The sequence below is a fragment of the Protopterus annectens genome, chromosome 9.part0 (assembly GCF_019279795.1).
Source record: "Protopterus annectens isolate FY-2018-M chromosome 9.part0, PAN1.0, whole genome shotgun sequence".
In the NCBI taxonomy this organism is placed as follows: domain Eukaryota; kingdom Metazoa; phylum Chordata; order Ceratodontiformes; family Protopteridae; genus Protopterus; species Protopterus annectens.
In genome coordinates, this window is record NC_056743.1 from 879,639,886 (window position 1) to 879,655,659 (window position 15,774).

General features: G+C 45.5%; 1 protein-coding gene across 1 annotated transcript in view; it reads right to left on the reverse strand.

Annotated features, from left to right (window-relative positions):
* The window catches only part of MBD6 (methyl-CpG binding domain protein 6), a 613,628-nt gene that overhangs the window by 496,921 nt on the left and 100,933 nt on the right, over positions 1–15,774 (reverse strand). The gene's annotated exons all lie outside the window — the stretch shown is intronic.

Consider the following 15,774-nt stretch of genomic DNA (forward strand, 5'->3'; position numbering starts at 1 on the left):
CTAGGTCATGAATGAAATGATCTGGTGCAGTGGACTAGCAATGTGGGTAATAAATAAAAATAAATAACATGAAAAGAAGAAACTGCAGCCCAAATAATAGGAAAATACCTCACATCCTCCGTTCCATTAGTGGACTGCAGAACTTGAGTCTGCTTCACTTTGGGGTCACAAACTTGTCTGAATTGTCAAAGGCGGGTTACAGTCAACAGTGAGGGGATAGTCTGGCAGCGAGACCAGGTAACACTCAGGAAAGCAGGAGCAGATGCCATCTGAGAATTAAGCAGCACAGTCCCAGAGAAATGGTACATGCACTTCCCAGGAACTATCTTGGATGATTCAGTACAACAACTTCTACAGTAAAAGGTTCCATAACAGCTACAGAAGATGAAGAATAAATCAATGGAAAAAGTGTTTGAGTTTACTCAGTTCCCAGTGCACAAGTTAAGGAGTCATGAAAGCGTACCATTTTCCTTTAAACTGTAGACCAGGACTGCACCCGTCTCTTCCATTTCAGAGTCACATCTGAAGTCTCTCAGAGAAGTAGTACAACAGAACAGTCAAAAAGCCAAGGCCCAAGTTGATAATGCCTCCAGGAACAGGTACATCCATCTGTAAGAGCATACACATGCTGCAGGAAGGATATCAGGAATTGTGTGTGTGTGTGTGTGTGTGTGTGTGTGTGTGTGTGTGTGTGTGTGTGTGTGTGTGTGTGTGTGTGTGTAGACTGAGGCAATTGCTTAAGAGTAGCAAATAAAACAACAGGTTACACAGCTCCAACATACTGCGCCCCAACAGATTCCACTAACAAGTCTTCAAGCAAGTCCCTTACCTGTGGGTAAGCCATGATTGCTAAGAAAGACAACCCTAGTGGGCTTAAATGGTCTGCTAGGTGTTGGGACTATGTGTGTATGGGGGGGGGGGGGGGGGAATAAACCACGACAAATGTGGAATTAACATTTCTCTGATACACCTTAGTTTTGCTGTTGCCACCTGATCTGTTAAGTCCTCCATGTTAGAAATACAATTTCCCCTTCCCTTTCAACATTTTCATCCTATCTGTCAAATGGCCTACAAAGAAAGGTCAGAGACAAAAGCCAGATCAGTGTGCAGCAAGCACATTAATGAACAAAGCATGAGCCAAAGTAGTTACTAACTTTCTAACTTTCAAAACAGAATAACCAATACATTTTAGTGATCTCTTCAAATTCTTGAGAACAAAATGCACATGTAAAGCAAATAATGTATGTCAGAGGATGGGTTAACTGGCGTTATGATGATACTATCCTGGATTCGGCCACTGCAGACAAGGGTAAAATCCATTTGCAGTCCACAGACTACCCAAGCAGCACATCAGTTTAGACTGCTGAATTGTAAACAAGTGCAGACTGCATTAGAGAAGACTCCTGGTCAGTGTACACCACACATTTCTATACTGCCATGTACATCCAAGGCAGTGTTTATTTTTTATTGTTGGACAGACTAGAAGCAGGCATACTTTTCTAATGAAAAGAAATTCCTTAAAGAAAAAAATGTGAAATAGAAGGTGTTAATTCTGCCCTTTTGACAAGATTTTTTTTTGCTTCACCCTTACTTAAAGAGAATCTAGCAGCCGGTGAAGTCAGAATAAAAAAAAAAACAGGGAAGTAAATATTCTCACACCCAGCATGTGGCAGATGGTGAGAAGATGGGACAAAAGGAAATGTGCACGGGCCCGTGCACCACAACTATGAAGTGGGCGTCCTGAATGGGAGCACAGTGTAACATGCAGGTCAGCTACAGGACTTTAACCAGCAACAGGCAGGCTAAATTCTACTTTAGGATTTTTGCATCAATGAAGAATAAAGGAGTACTGATTTAATTAATGTGGTGCATTATAATCAAACAACTAAAAAGTACTGCAAATGCCAGAATGTGTTTCAGTATCTAGCCTTCACAGCACAGGGAACGGGTGGAGATGGAGTCAGATGTTTTTTTTTTTTTTTTTAATAAAACATATTGGAGCACTCCTCAACTATTAAATAATGTCTACAAGCAACCAACTAGCCTGACTCAGTGAAAGTAGTTCTGGGATTTTTGAAAGTACAACAACATGCATTATCATTTTTTCAGCACTAGGAACACTTTTATTTTAGGAATAATACAACAGCCTAGTACCACATACTTTAAAAGTGGATACAGAATGCTTTCCCAACCTGCGCAGCCAATTTTCCTACCCAACGTATAACCAGCCAGTTCTACTTCACGTTTTTTTTGTTCTTTCCTTTTTTCCTCCTACAAGGGCCTTGACAATGGAGTTGTTGTCCTACCCTACAATGAACATTTGCCATGGAAAGTTTAATATCCTTTTGAACTACTAGAACCAGAAAAGACAGAAGAGATGTTTGTTTTAAAAGATGACACATTAGGAGCACAGCAACCCCTCATACTTCCTCGACTCTACCAGCACGGAAGCATGACTGCCAAGGACCTGATGTGGGCCGAGAACTCCCGGACACTGGATCATTATATACCGCAAGTTATTACACAGCTTATTGATATACCACAGGCGAAACTCATTACTGCTGATGACATCACCTGAGGGCTCCAGAGCAAGCCATGAGCTGAACTTTTGATACAGAACCACACATGTAACAGGGAACACCAGAAAGCAACAATAATTTATTTAGATTAATTTGCTAATTGGCTGGATACATAATAAGCCATAAGCCTATTTTACAATGATCCAAAATATACTAGAGTGAAGGACATGGTGAAACATGTTAGATCTGAAAAGTAGCAACACAAAAAAAATGAATAAATTAATAAATAGGTAATTAGTAAAATGAATGAATCAATGTACACTGGAGCTGTAATGATAAGCATTCATATAATGCAAGTTGTTTGGGTGGGTAGGTAAAACACACATCCCCATTTTCTTTAAATAGTTAGACCTCTTTTGCTTATACCTCTGGTTTGCTCCATTCCATGCAAAAGTTGTCCACTAATCATTTGTGGCTGTGATCCCTCATACAGTCATTGTGCATAATTAAAGGCACAGACCAAGTGACACACAAGTCTTATCACTCGGACGGAAGACTGAAGTTGTTAGTCAACCACATGCAGCATTCTGGGTGAAAGGAAGAACTGTCAAGGTTCCTAAGGCAGGAGAAAGGACAGAGCTCAAAGCAAGTAGAAAGTACAGCTGTGTACACATCATAAATGTAGATGTTCGAGTGTATTCACTGTTGCAGTCATCACATTTGGGTTATCCCTGCCAGGGTAGCCCTCAGTTGGCACAAATACCAGAGACTTAGTATTTCTGCATCGGTTGCTGAAGCTCCAGGACTGACGTCAGGTCATCAGTGGTATAAAATCAGGCAGCCGATGCCATTACATCAGTTTTTCTTGCCCTGTCAGGAGCCCCCAATAGGGAGCTAGATTATGGTGGAAGAACACCACCAGTAGAAAGTAAATACCAACAATTCCTTGTAAGGAGAGAGAGAGAGAAGACAAGGGAGATGGAGGGAGGGAAAAGTACAGTTGTTGTGTACCTACCATAAATGTAGATGTTCGAGTGTATTCACTGTTGCAGTCATTACACTTGGGTTATCCTACTGGCAGGCGACCCGCAGTCGGCCCGAGTTCCAAAGTCTTGGTCCGGCGTCGGTTGCTGTCGCCTCCTCCCTGACGTCAGTGCGCCACGGGTATAAATGTTGCAACCGACGCCATTTTCTTCAGTTTTTCTTGCCCCAGATGTCAGGTGCCCCCAGATAGGAAGGCTGGAAAGATAAAATTATGCCAAAACATGCATATATTGCTATAAACATTTCCTTCATCTACAAGCAAATACACCACATAGGTAGTATAAAGATGAGAAGTACAGAAAAGTCCCAGCAATGAAAAAGGGGGATGGTGGGTGGGTAACCTGGACTGCAACCGTGAATACACTCGAACATCTACATTTATGGTAGGTACACAACTGTACTATGTTCATCGTGTTTCACTGTTGCAGTCATTACACTTGGGTAGAATCCCAAAGCTGAGGTTGGGTGGCTGGGTCTAAATTGGATTTGGAGAGGCTAACAAGCCCTGCAGAACTGCAGTGGCAAAGCCTGCTCTGGATTTAGAGTAGAGAGGTAAGTGGTAGTGCTTGGTGAAAGTGTGCACTGAGATCCAGGTTGCAGCTTCTAAAATGTCTTTGGTTGGTACTCCTCTGAGGAAAGCTGCTACTCTGGTAGAATGAGGCCTAATGCCCTTAGGCACTGATTTGCCATTTTGTGCGTAACAGAAGCGGATGCAGTGTCCTATCCATTTCGAGATTGTCTACTTTGTAATAGGCTTTTCTTGTGATCCTGCAGCATATGCTTCAAACAGTTGCTCAGTTTTTCTGAAAGCTTTTGCTTTGTCCAAGTAGAATCGTAGCTGTCTGTGTATATCCAAATCGTGCAGAGGTCTCTCCCCTTTATTCTGGGGATTTGGGCAAAAAGTAGGTAAATGAATGGTTTGGTTTAAGGCCACATTGGAGACCACTTTTGGCATGAATGTTGGGTTTGCCTAAGAGAAACCCTGTCCTGATGAAAAATGAGGAAAGGTTCCACAGCCATTAATGTATGTATCTCTGAGGACTCTTCTTGCAGAAGTTGTTGCTAGGAGCAGAGCAGTTTTCCATGACAAGAATTTTAGATCAGCTGTGTTGGCTGGTTCAAGAGGAGGCAGTGTGAGTTTTTCTCAAACAAAATTGAGGTCCCAAGTAGGTAGTAGTGCTCTCCTTGGGGGTCTTATATTTTTTGCCCCTCTGAGGTACTGTCGTAGTAGAGGATGTGAAAAACTAAGAGGTTCCGTACTGTAATGAGCTGAAATGGCAGAGGCATGGATTTTAATAGATGAGAAAGATAAGCCTTCATCCAGCATCTCAGTTAGGTATTGTAAAATCTGAGGTATGTTAGGGACAAGTGGTTCGAGCCCTTGTGCCTGGTTTCAAGCACAGAATCTCTTCCATTTTTCTGCATAACATTTCCTAGTGCTGGGCCTCCTGGCTTCTAAAATGACATCCATAACAGCTTTAGAGAGAGGTGCAGTCTGAGTGGCTACATTATCTGCCACGTTGCCAGGTTTAAGGTTCTGAGCTGACTGTGCAGAATCTGATTGTTTTGTTGTGTCAGAAGATGAGGAATTTGAGGTAGAAGCCAAGCTGGGCCTTGCGACGAACTCTTTAGGATTGGGTACCAGTGCTGGCGTGTCCAGTCTGGTGCAATCAGTATCATTTTTGGCCTTTCTTGTCTGACTTTTAGTAGCACCTTCGTGAGAAGAGGCATCGGAGGGAAGGCATAGACTGCCAGGCCTTTCCAGCTGAATGATAGAGCATCCACTTTCCATGCTTGAGAGTGATAAGTTCTTGTGCAAAATTTCTGTATTTGGTAATTGTGAGGGGAGGCAAAAAGATCTATGTCTGGGCGTCCTCATTTCCTCGTAATCATGCTGAACACTTGTGGATTTAGTTTCCATTCGTGAGAATCCATGAGATTTCTGCTTAGTTCGTCTGCCAGTGTATTTTTTGTTCCTGGCAGGAATTGTGCCTGCAGATGTACTTGATAGATCAGTGCTGTGTTCCACAAAGTCATGGCTTGTCTGCATAGGGGGTAGGAATGTGTGCCCCCTTGCTTGTTTACGTACCACATAACTGCGATATTGTCCGTCTTTTTCATCTGAAGGAGAAGGGTCAGAGGGTTCAACCCGGGGCCTTTTATCAGGAGGAGGCTGGGATGCTCTCTCAGGATGGGCCTGTGAACCTCTAATCATGGAAATCAAATCAGCAGCCATGGACATAATTTGTGTCTCCGGAGTCGGCTGAGGTAAGGATTTGGTAGTAATATGCTTAGTTTTGCTGGCTGCCTTAGCCCTAGTGTAGGCCTTAATAGACATGGCCATAGGAGGCCTGGCAGCTCCACGTGCAGGAGTGACCTTGTCTACAGCAAAGGTCTCGGGCACTTCCTCGGTTTCGGTATCCGGAGGAAAGTCTATAACTGGCGTCGGAGTAATTTCTGGAATCGGAGTCGTCGGTAATGCGGTAGCTTCGGTTCGTAGCGGTGGAGAGACCGTCTCAGAGGGAACCGGAGCACTCGCGCTAGGTTTTGGCGAGGAGTCGGTGGTAGACGCGGGCCGAGGATGTCGGTCCCAGTCTTTTTGCTTTTTGGGAGTTTGCGATGTCGGAAGATCCGACGGCATGGTGTAAGCAAATTTATCGCCGAAAAAGTCTTCAGCGAACTCCGCCCGGCGCCTGAGAGTGCGCTTGTTGAAGCGAGCACAGGCTACACAGGCCGAGACGTCGTGGTCTGGGCCCAGGCAAGGGAGGCAGTAAGAGTGGAAATCCTTATGAGGTATTTGTTTACCACAAAAAAAGACAATTGTTAACTTTTTCAGTAATTTCTGACATCGGCTGAGGCAAGAAAAGGTCCCCAACGGGGTACTTAGCTTTTTTGATGTCTTCGGTATCGTAGAATACAGGAGCTGACCGACCGGCACTTGCGAACTGCTTCTGCTTCGGGCACCGCGCGGCAAGAAAGACTGAAGAAAATGGCGTCGGCTGATGCTTATGTACTCCAGCCGCTCTGACGTCGGAGAGAAATGCGACATCAGCCGACGTCAGACCCAGACTTTGGAATCCGGCCGACCAAGGGCTGCCTGAGGCAGGACAACCCACATGTTATGACTGCAGTTGCATTCTTGAAGGACATCTGTGGTATTGTCCGTCTTTATTAATAGTTGTCCTGAATGTATTAGGTCCTTGAAAGCTATCAGGGCATTCTGTACAGCTAGCATCTCTTTTTGATTGATGTGAAGATGCATTTGTTCCTTGGCCCACGTGCCCTGAATACATTTTCATGCCATATGTGCCCCCCAGGCATAATACGATGCATCTGTTGTTATGGTCTGCCTGGCTGTGGGTAAGGTAAAAGGCTGTCCCTTGTTGTGGTGACAGGCCTGGGACCACCATCGAAACTCCTGTTGTAGGCAGGGAATTAAAGTTATGATTGTCTCCAGGCTGTGACAATGCTGAGTCCAAACACTTTTTAGATACCATTGTAGTTTCCTCATATGCAGTTTTGCATATGGAATTAGCAGAATGCAGGATGCCATGAAGCCCAGGGCCTGCAGAATTTTTCTTGCAGGGAGCTGGGTTTTTGTTGCCATCATTTGAAAGTAATGAGTCAGTTGCCTTTGCTTGTCTGGCGTGAGATAAGCCATCTGGGCAGTTGTATTTAAGCTTGCACCCAGGAATATTATCTCTTGAGAGGGCACTAGTTTTGATTTCTTTTCATTTTCTGTGCACCCTAGGCAAATTAGCAATCTGTTTACACACACCAGATGCTTTAGAAGAATGTCCTTGCTCTCTGCTTGAATAAGGCAGTCATCCAAGTAGGGATATATTTGAATTTCCTTTTGTCTGCAAAATGCAATTACTGGTACCAGGCATTTTGTGAAGACCCTGGGCGTAGTAGATAAGCCAAAGGGCAGTGCAGAGAATTGGTAATGCATTGAGCCTGCTATGAATTTGAGGTATCTTCTGCAAAATTGTCTGATTGGAACATACAGGTATGCCTCCCAGAGGTCCAAAGTAACTAGTCAAGCCTTCTTGCCCACCATGGGCAGAGGTTGCTGTAGTGTTAACATTTTGAATTTTGGAACATCCAGGAAAGTATTTAGGATTGACAGGTCCAGTATTGGTCTCCAGGCTTTGTCCTTTCTGGGTACTAAGAAAAGTCTTGAGTAAAATCCTTGTCCCTGTTCTTGCTGTGGAACTTTTTGAATTGCTCCCATGTCCATAAGAGCAGCAATCTGTTTTTATGCCTCTACCCATTGGTTTTGTGGCAGGTCTGGCATACCTTTTGGTTTTGGAAGCGTGTGGAAGTGGAACCTGTAACCCTGAAAAACAATATTCAGCACCCATTTGTCCTGGGTGATCATGTGCCAATTTCTTGAGAAAAGTGCTAGCTTTCCCCCTAGAGGTGCTGTCAAAAGGTAATTGCTTGGCATTTGCAGAGGGAAGTCATTGGGACTGTTTCCTATAAGGTTGTGATTTGTCTTCCCCTCCTTTGGGGGCTGAAGCACCCCATTGTTTAGGTCTGTAGGAGCCTTGGGGCTGAGATCTGCCTCTTGGGCGTCTGTATCTGCCTCTTTGTGGCCTCTCTGACACAGGAAAGGACCATTTTTTTGAAGGCCAGTTTCTACTAAATCTAGGTGGTTGAACCTGTAAGAAATCTTTCACTGTCTGCATTGACTTTGCTTTATCCTCCATTTTCTTTAACGCCTCTTCTGCCTTAACACCAAACAAAGTATCATGCTGTAATGGAGCATCCAATAATTTTACTTTAACATGGTCAGGTAAACTTTGTTCTTTCAACCAAGCATGCCTTCGAATAACAGAGCCTGTAACTGCGGCTCTACAAGAAGCCTCTAATGAATCAAAACCACATTGCAGAGTATGCTTTCCCACTTGTTCAACTGCATGCAATAAATCCTGCATTTCCTTACTGTCAGGACTTTCTGTATTTGAAACCATTTTCTGCTTTAACAATGACATGAGGTACTGTTGATATTTAAGCATGTGAAACTGACAGTTTAAAGCTCTTACAGCTAAAGTAGCAGAAGTGTAAACTTTTTTCCCCCATCTGTCCAGAGCGCTGGAATCCCTATCTGAGGGTACAGGATTTTTAGCAGTGGAAGCCTTAACCCCTTTAGGACCCAGAAAAATTGTTTCTGGGTCTGCAGCGGGGTTTTTGTAAAGAAATTTATGAGAGTCAGGGACCCTGTAGTACCTGTCTGGCTTGACTGGTGCACGGGGTAAGGAATCAGGAGACGGGCTGGATTCAGAAAAAACATGATCCACAATATCAAGCACAGGGGGGATAGCCAGGGGCCTGTGCTGAGGCAATAATAGAAAGTCTCTGAGCCTTTTCTTGGATTCTGAATAATCCTGGCTCTCCCAATGGAAATGCTCCCTCATGTTATGCAGAGTTTCCCCAAAAGAATAATCCTCAGGTGGAGAGGCTGAAGGTATGGACTCTTCTGCATCAAAGTCCTCATAGGGAGGGAGAGAATATCCCTGATCAGAATCGGAATCAGAGGAAATGGAAACCTGGCCAGAGGAATCATAATCAGTGTCTTGCCTAGGTCTTTTGTCAGGAGGGGAATGGGAACCCCTGATTAAAGTAATTAGGTCTTCGGCCATTTTAAGCATCTGTTTCTTAGGCATGGATGACTGTTCTGGAGAATGCTGTACTTGTTTCCTTGTCTTTAATGGAGTTTTTGACTTTGCCTTTGCTGCTGTAGTGGGCTTAATTGTAAGCTGTGAAGGTCTGAAAACACCCTCAGAAGCCGATGCCTGCTCAGCGGCTCCGGACCCATCTGAGGGTATAGATTCCGTAGGCCCCATACCTTGAGTTTCCACAGGCCTCAGTGTCTCCACGTGGCTGTCGGTTATGGCCTGTGGCTCTAAGGTAGTGGGTGTCAGGGGCTGCAAAAGCGCCTCACTGAGAACCGGCGAACCAGCGACTGGCCTAGAAGAGGCTTCGTCGTCGGTTTTGGACCTCGGATGCCTGCCCTTTTCTTTGTCTTTGCGTTTTTTATAAGTTCCGGTCGTCGGTTGTTCCAACGGCATTATGTAATTAAACCTTCTGCCAAAATAATGTAAAGCAAAATCAAACCGACGTTTAATAGTGCGTTTATTGAATCTAGCACAAAACCGACAACTAGTAACATCGTAGTCAGGGCCTAGGCTAGGAATACAGTAAGAGTGAAAGTCCTTATGAGGTATTTGCTTTCCACAAGAAATACAATTATTAACTTTTACTGACATCGGTCTGGAGCAGGAAAAAGTTTCCCCAACAGGGTACTTAGCTTTATTGAAGACTTCTGTTCTGAAACTCAATTTTGAAAATCTCAGGAGTCGGCCGACCGGCACTTGTGAACTGCTTTTGCTTCGGGCACCGAGCGGCAAGAAAGACTGAAGAAAATGCAACTTTTATACCCCTGGCGCACTGACGTCAGGGAGGAGGCGACAGCAACCGACGCCGGACCACAACTTTGGAACTCGGGCTGACTACAGGTCGCTTGCCAGCAGGATGACCCAAGTGGAATGACTGCAACACTGAAACACGATGAACATCCAGGACTGCAACAGTGAATACACTCGAACATCTACATTTATGGTAAGTGTACACAACTGTACTATGTTCTTCGTGTTTCACTGTTGCAGTCATCACATTTGGGTTGATTCCCAAAGCTGAAGAAAAGGGCGGAGGCAGTCAAGAAGACTGGGGGCTGGCTAGGATGCTCTGCAAGACTGCGATGGCAAAGCCTACCCTGGATTTGGAGAAGATAGGCAGGTAGTAATGTTTGATGAAGGTATGAACAAATGTCCATGTTGCAGCCTCCAGGATGTCCCTGGTGGGGACCCCTCTGATGAAGGCTGCAGAGGTGGAGTTTGCTCTGGTGGAATGTGTCCTGACCCCCTTGAGGGAAGGTTTCCCGTGCTGTTTGTAGCAGAAATGAATGCAGTGTGCTATCCATTTGGAAAATGTTTGTTTGGATATGGCCATGTCCTCTGCTCCTGCAGCGAAGCTGACTAGCAATTGATCAGTTTTTCTAAAAGATGTAGTCCTGTCTAGGTAGAATCTGAGCTGTCTGTGCACATCTAGAGAGTGCAGAATCCTTTCCACCATGTTTTGTGTGTTAGGAAAAAAGGTGGGCAAATGAATGGATTGGTTGAGAGCCACACTGGACACCACTTTTGGCATGAAGGATGGGTTAGTCCTGAGGGAGACCCTGTCAGCATGGAAAATGATGAAGGGCTCTATAGCCATAAGTGCTTGTAGCTCTGATACTCTTCTAGCTGAAGTGATGGCCAGAAGCAAGGCTGTCTTCCAAGAGAGAAATGTTAACTCTGCTGAAGCTGCAGGTTCAAAGGGGGGCAGGGTGAGCTTTTCCAACACAAAGTTTAGGTCCCAAGCTGGGGTAGGAGCTCTTCTGGGTGGCCTTAAGTTGTTAGCCCCTCTTAGGAACTGTTTGATGAGGGGGTGTGAGAAAAGAGGTGGCTCTGTGCTGAAATAAGCAGAGATGGCAGAGGCATGAATTTTAATAGAAGAGAAGGATAGACCCCTGTGTAGTAGGTCTGCCAGGTAATCTAGGATGAGACAAAGGGAGGGCTGTGCCATTCCAGCTCCCTAGGCCTGGATCCAGGTGCAAAACCTTTTCCACTTGTCAGCATAAGACTTTCTAGTGCTGGGGCATCTGGCCTCACATATAACATCTGGAACTTATTTGCTTAGACTGCCAGCTTGAGTAGAGGTCAGGGAATAAGCCAGGCTGCCAGACTGAGGGTCTGCAATTGGGGATGCATGAATTCTCCATTCCTCTGGGTCAGGAGTGTTGGGATCTGAGGTAGGTGCCATGGTGGCAGGGGTGACCAGGCTGCCCAGCAGTGGGTACCAGTGCTGGCGTGGCCAGTCTGGGTCAATCAGGATTGTTCTTGGTTTTTCCTCCCTTATTTTGAGCAGTACCCTTGAAATGAGTGGTAGAGGGGGGAATGCATAGACCGAGAGGTTTACTCACTGGAAGGGCAGAGCATCCACTTTTCAGGCCTTGCTGTGAGGTTCCCTGGTGCTGAATTTGCTAAGCGGATGATTGGAGTGGGAGGCAAAGAGGTCGACCTTCAGGGTGCCCCATTTCTGGGTTACAACGATGAAGATTCTTGGGTCTAGCTGCCACTCGTAAGGGTCTGGTAGGTTTCTGCTCAAGTTGTCTGCCAGAAAGTTTAGAGAGCCTGGCAGGAATTGTGCTAACAGGTGTAGCTGCATGACTGAGGCCGTGTGCCAAAGGGTCATGGCGAGCCTGCACAGAGTATGAGTGGGTCACTTCCTGCTTGTTGATATACCACATCACCGTGGTGTTGTCTGTTTTGATCAGTAGGAACCCCGGGGAGAGTAGGGGTATGAAAGCTGTCAGGGCGTGCTGAACAGCTTTTTGGTTGATGTGCAGATGTATTTGATTTGGGCTCCATTGGTCCTGAATGCACCTGCCGTCCAGGTCTGCACCCCAGGCATAGTCTGATGCATCTGTGGTGAGGGTCTGGGTGGTGTGGGGTTGTGAGAAGGGAAGTCCCTTGTTGTGATAGCATGCTGCTGCCCACCAAAGAAAAACTTTCCTTAGACAAGGTATCATTGGTATAAGAGTTTCCAGATCTTGAGAGTGCTGCCACCAAAGGCTTTTTAGGTACCATTGAAATTTCCTCATATGCAGTCTGGCATATGGAATGAGTAGAATGCAAGAAACCATGAACCCTAGAACTTGCAGGATTTTCCTTGCGGATAACTGAGTCCTGGTGGCTAGTTGAGAGAAGTAGGCTGTCAGGTAATATTTTTTTTCTGGTGTAAGGAATGCCATTTGGGATGCTGTGTCCAGGCTTGCTCCCAGGAATACATTTTTTTGTGTGGGTACTAGTTTGGATTTCTTTTCATTGATAGTATACCCCAGGGAAGTCAGTAGGTCCTTTACAAAGGTCACACGCTTTAACAGCTTTTCCTGACTGTCTGCCTGAATCAGGCAGTCATCTAACTATGGGTAAATTTGAATATTTCTTTGTCTGCAAAAAGCAATGGAGGGAGCCAGACATTTTGTGAAAACTCTGGGAGCAGTGGATAAGCCAAAGGGAAGCACAGAGAACTGAAAGTGCAGTGATCCTGCCTTGAAACGTAGGTAATTCCTGCATGATTCCCTGATTGGGATATGTAGGTAGGCCTCTTTTAGGTCTAGGGTGGCTAACAAGGCATCCTTGGAAAGCATAGGTAGAAGTTGCTGGAGGGTGAGCATTTTGAATTTTGGTATCACCAGAAAGGTGTTTAGAATGGATAGATCAAGGACGGGGTGCCATGTGTCCTCTTTCCTGGGTACCAGGAAGAGTCTGGAGTAGAAACCTTGGTCTATCTGTTCTGCTGGAACATGCACTATTGCCTTCATAGAGAGCAGGGAAAAAACTTGCTTTTTTGGCCTCTGCCCACTGGTTTAGGGGATGATCTGGGAACCCTTTTGGGGTTGGCAGAGTGTGGAAATAAAATTTGTATCCCTGGAACACTGTGTTGAGGACCCAGCGGTCATTGGTAATGGTAGCCCAGTTGCTTGCATGGAAGGAAAGTTTTCCTCCTAGGGGCAAGAGCAGATGGGCAGAGGGAAGGGGTGAAAGTGTAAAGTCATTGTGAGTTCTTACCATAAGGGGTTGGCTTTGCACTCCCTGGTTTTGAAGAGGAGGAACTCCATTGCTTGGATCTCGGCATTCCCTGGGGCTGTTGTCTGGGGGCCTGCATCCCCTGGGTCTGGGCTGAGCTGACTTGGAGGGGGCAGGAAAGGACCAATGTTTGGAGGGGCAATGCCTACTGAACCTCTGTGGCTGGACCTGTAAGAAGTCTTTAACTGTCTGCATAGATTTAGCTTTTTCTTCCATCTTTTTTAAGACCTCTTCTGCCTTGGTGCCAAATAAGTCGTCTTTGTGCAAGGGTGCGTCCAGTAATTTGGATTTGACATGGTCTGGCAAGGGCTGTTCCTTAAGCCAAGCATGCCTTCTAAGGACAGAACCAGTGACTGCTGCCCTGCAAGAAGCTTCTAAGGCGTCAAAACCACATTGTAAGGCATGCTTAGTTACTTGACTTGCAGAATGCATTAACTCTTGTAACTCTATTTTCTGCACAAACAGGGAAAGAAGATATTATTTGTTTGAGGAGTTCCATGGTATGCTGCTGATATTTCAGCATAGGGAACTGACAATTTAATGCTCTAATAGCAAGAGTACCATCTGTCTAAAGCTCGGGAATCCCTATCTGAGGGGGTAGGATTCTTAGCTGAAGTTGCTTTGATTTCTTTAGGTCCTTGAGAGATGACCTCAGGGTCGGCAGTAGGGTTTTTGAAAATAAATTTGTGAAAGTCAGAGACTCTATAGTACCTGCCAGGTTTCCTGGGAGCAGGAGGGAGGGTGTCAGGGGTCAGACTGGATTCCATAAAAACATCATCAACAACATCCAGGACAGGAGGGATGGCCAGAGGTCTGTACTGTGGAATATCTAAGAATTCCCTGAGTCTCTTTTTTGACTGAGGATAGTCCTGACATTCCCATTGGAAATGCTCCCTTAAAGTATGTAGGGTTTCCTCAAAGGAAAAGTCCTCGGGTGGGGAGGCTGAAGGGATGGATTCTTCTGCATCAGAATCCTCATAAGCAGAAAGGGGTTGCATATTGGGTATATATCACGAAATCGACATCTGAAAATGTCGAATCACATTTGTTCGACACAGAAATGTCGAACTCCAACTTTCCCGAACGGGCAAATCACCATTTCTTTTCGAGGGAAAGAAATCGGTTGGCCGTTACACCTGCCCTTTCCTCGACTGTAGTGCGGTCTCAGAGTTAGAATATTTAGTTGGGGGTTGTGGGCAGTACAGTCCCCCACAGTGGGAGGTGAAGCCCCCCTCCCCACTTAAATATGTTTGTTTTTGTGTGGCGTTGGTTTTTGGCCAACCAATTTCTTTCCGTCGGAAAGAAATCAGTGATTTGGCCGTTCGAGTATGTTTGAGTTCGATATTTTCGTGTCGAACAAATATGAGTCAACATTTTCAAATGTCAATTTCGTGATATAGACCCTGCATATGTTCATATTCAGAAGCATCAGAGTCATCGGACTCCTGTTCAGATAAAGCTACTGGGGACAAGTCTCTTTTTCTTTTGGAAGGGGTAGGCTGGTTTCCCCTGATAAGCATTATAAGATCTTCCGCCATTTTAAGCATTTGAGACTGAGGCAAGGAAGCAGGTGCCTGAGCTTGGGTCGTTGTTTTTTTGAGTGGAGTTCGTACCCTGGGCCTTAGAAACTCAGTAGTTTTTGAAAGAACTGTAGACGCGAAAGAAGTCGTTGCTCTGTGTTGAATATCGGTAGTGCAAAGTACTTCCTCGGAAGTCAGTGCCTGCTCAGTGGCTCCGGACCCATCCAAGGTAGAGACATCCACAGGATCCTTAGTCGAAGAATACTCTCATGGCATACTGGACTCCGAAAGGGTCTCAGTAGCGGCCTACGAATCCAAAGAATTGGGCATCAGGGGCTGCGAAAGCACCTCACTGAGGAGCAGAGAACTGACGGCTAGCTTAACGGAAGCATCGTCAGCAGTTTTGGACCTGTGCGGTCTGTCTGTCTGTGTTTTTATCCTTTAAATTTTTTCAAATATCCATTGTCGGATGGCTTACCGAAGCCATATCGGAATTGGAGGACTGACAGCAAAAACATCTAGCTACAATAAGAGCCCAGCAACGTAAAGTTCTAGCGTTGAACAAAGCACAAAAGCAAAAGCGGGGGATGTCGTGGTCTGGGCCTAAACAAGTGACACTGTACGAAAAAAGTCTCAATGTGGTATTTGCTTTCCACAGGCGAGACAATTGTTAACTTTTTCTGACATCGGTTAGAGCAAGAAAAAAGGACCCCCAATGGGGTACTTAGCTTTAGAAGACTTCAACTTCAATTCGGAAATGAAAAACTCAGGTAGCGGTAGCGGCCGACCGGCACTCATACGAACTGCTTCTGCTTTGGGCTCCTCGGCAAGAAAGACTGATGTAATGGTGTCGGCTGCCTGATTTTAGACCACTGACGACCTGACATCAGTCCTGGAGTGACAGCAACCGATGCAGAAATAGTAAGCCTCTGGTATTCGGGCCGACTGAGGGTTACCCTGGCAGGGATAACCCAAATGTGATGACTGCAACAGTGA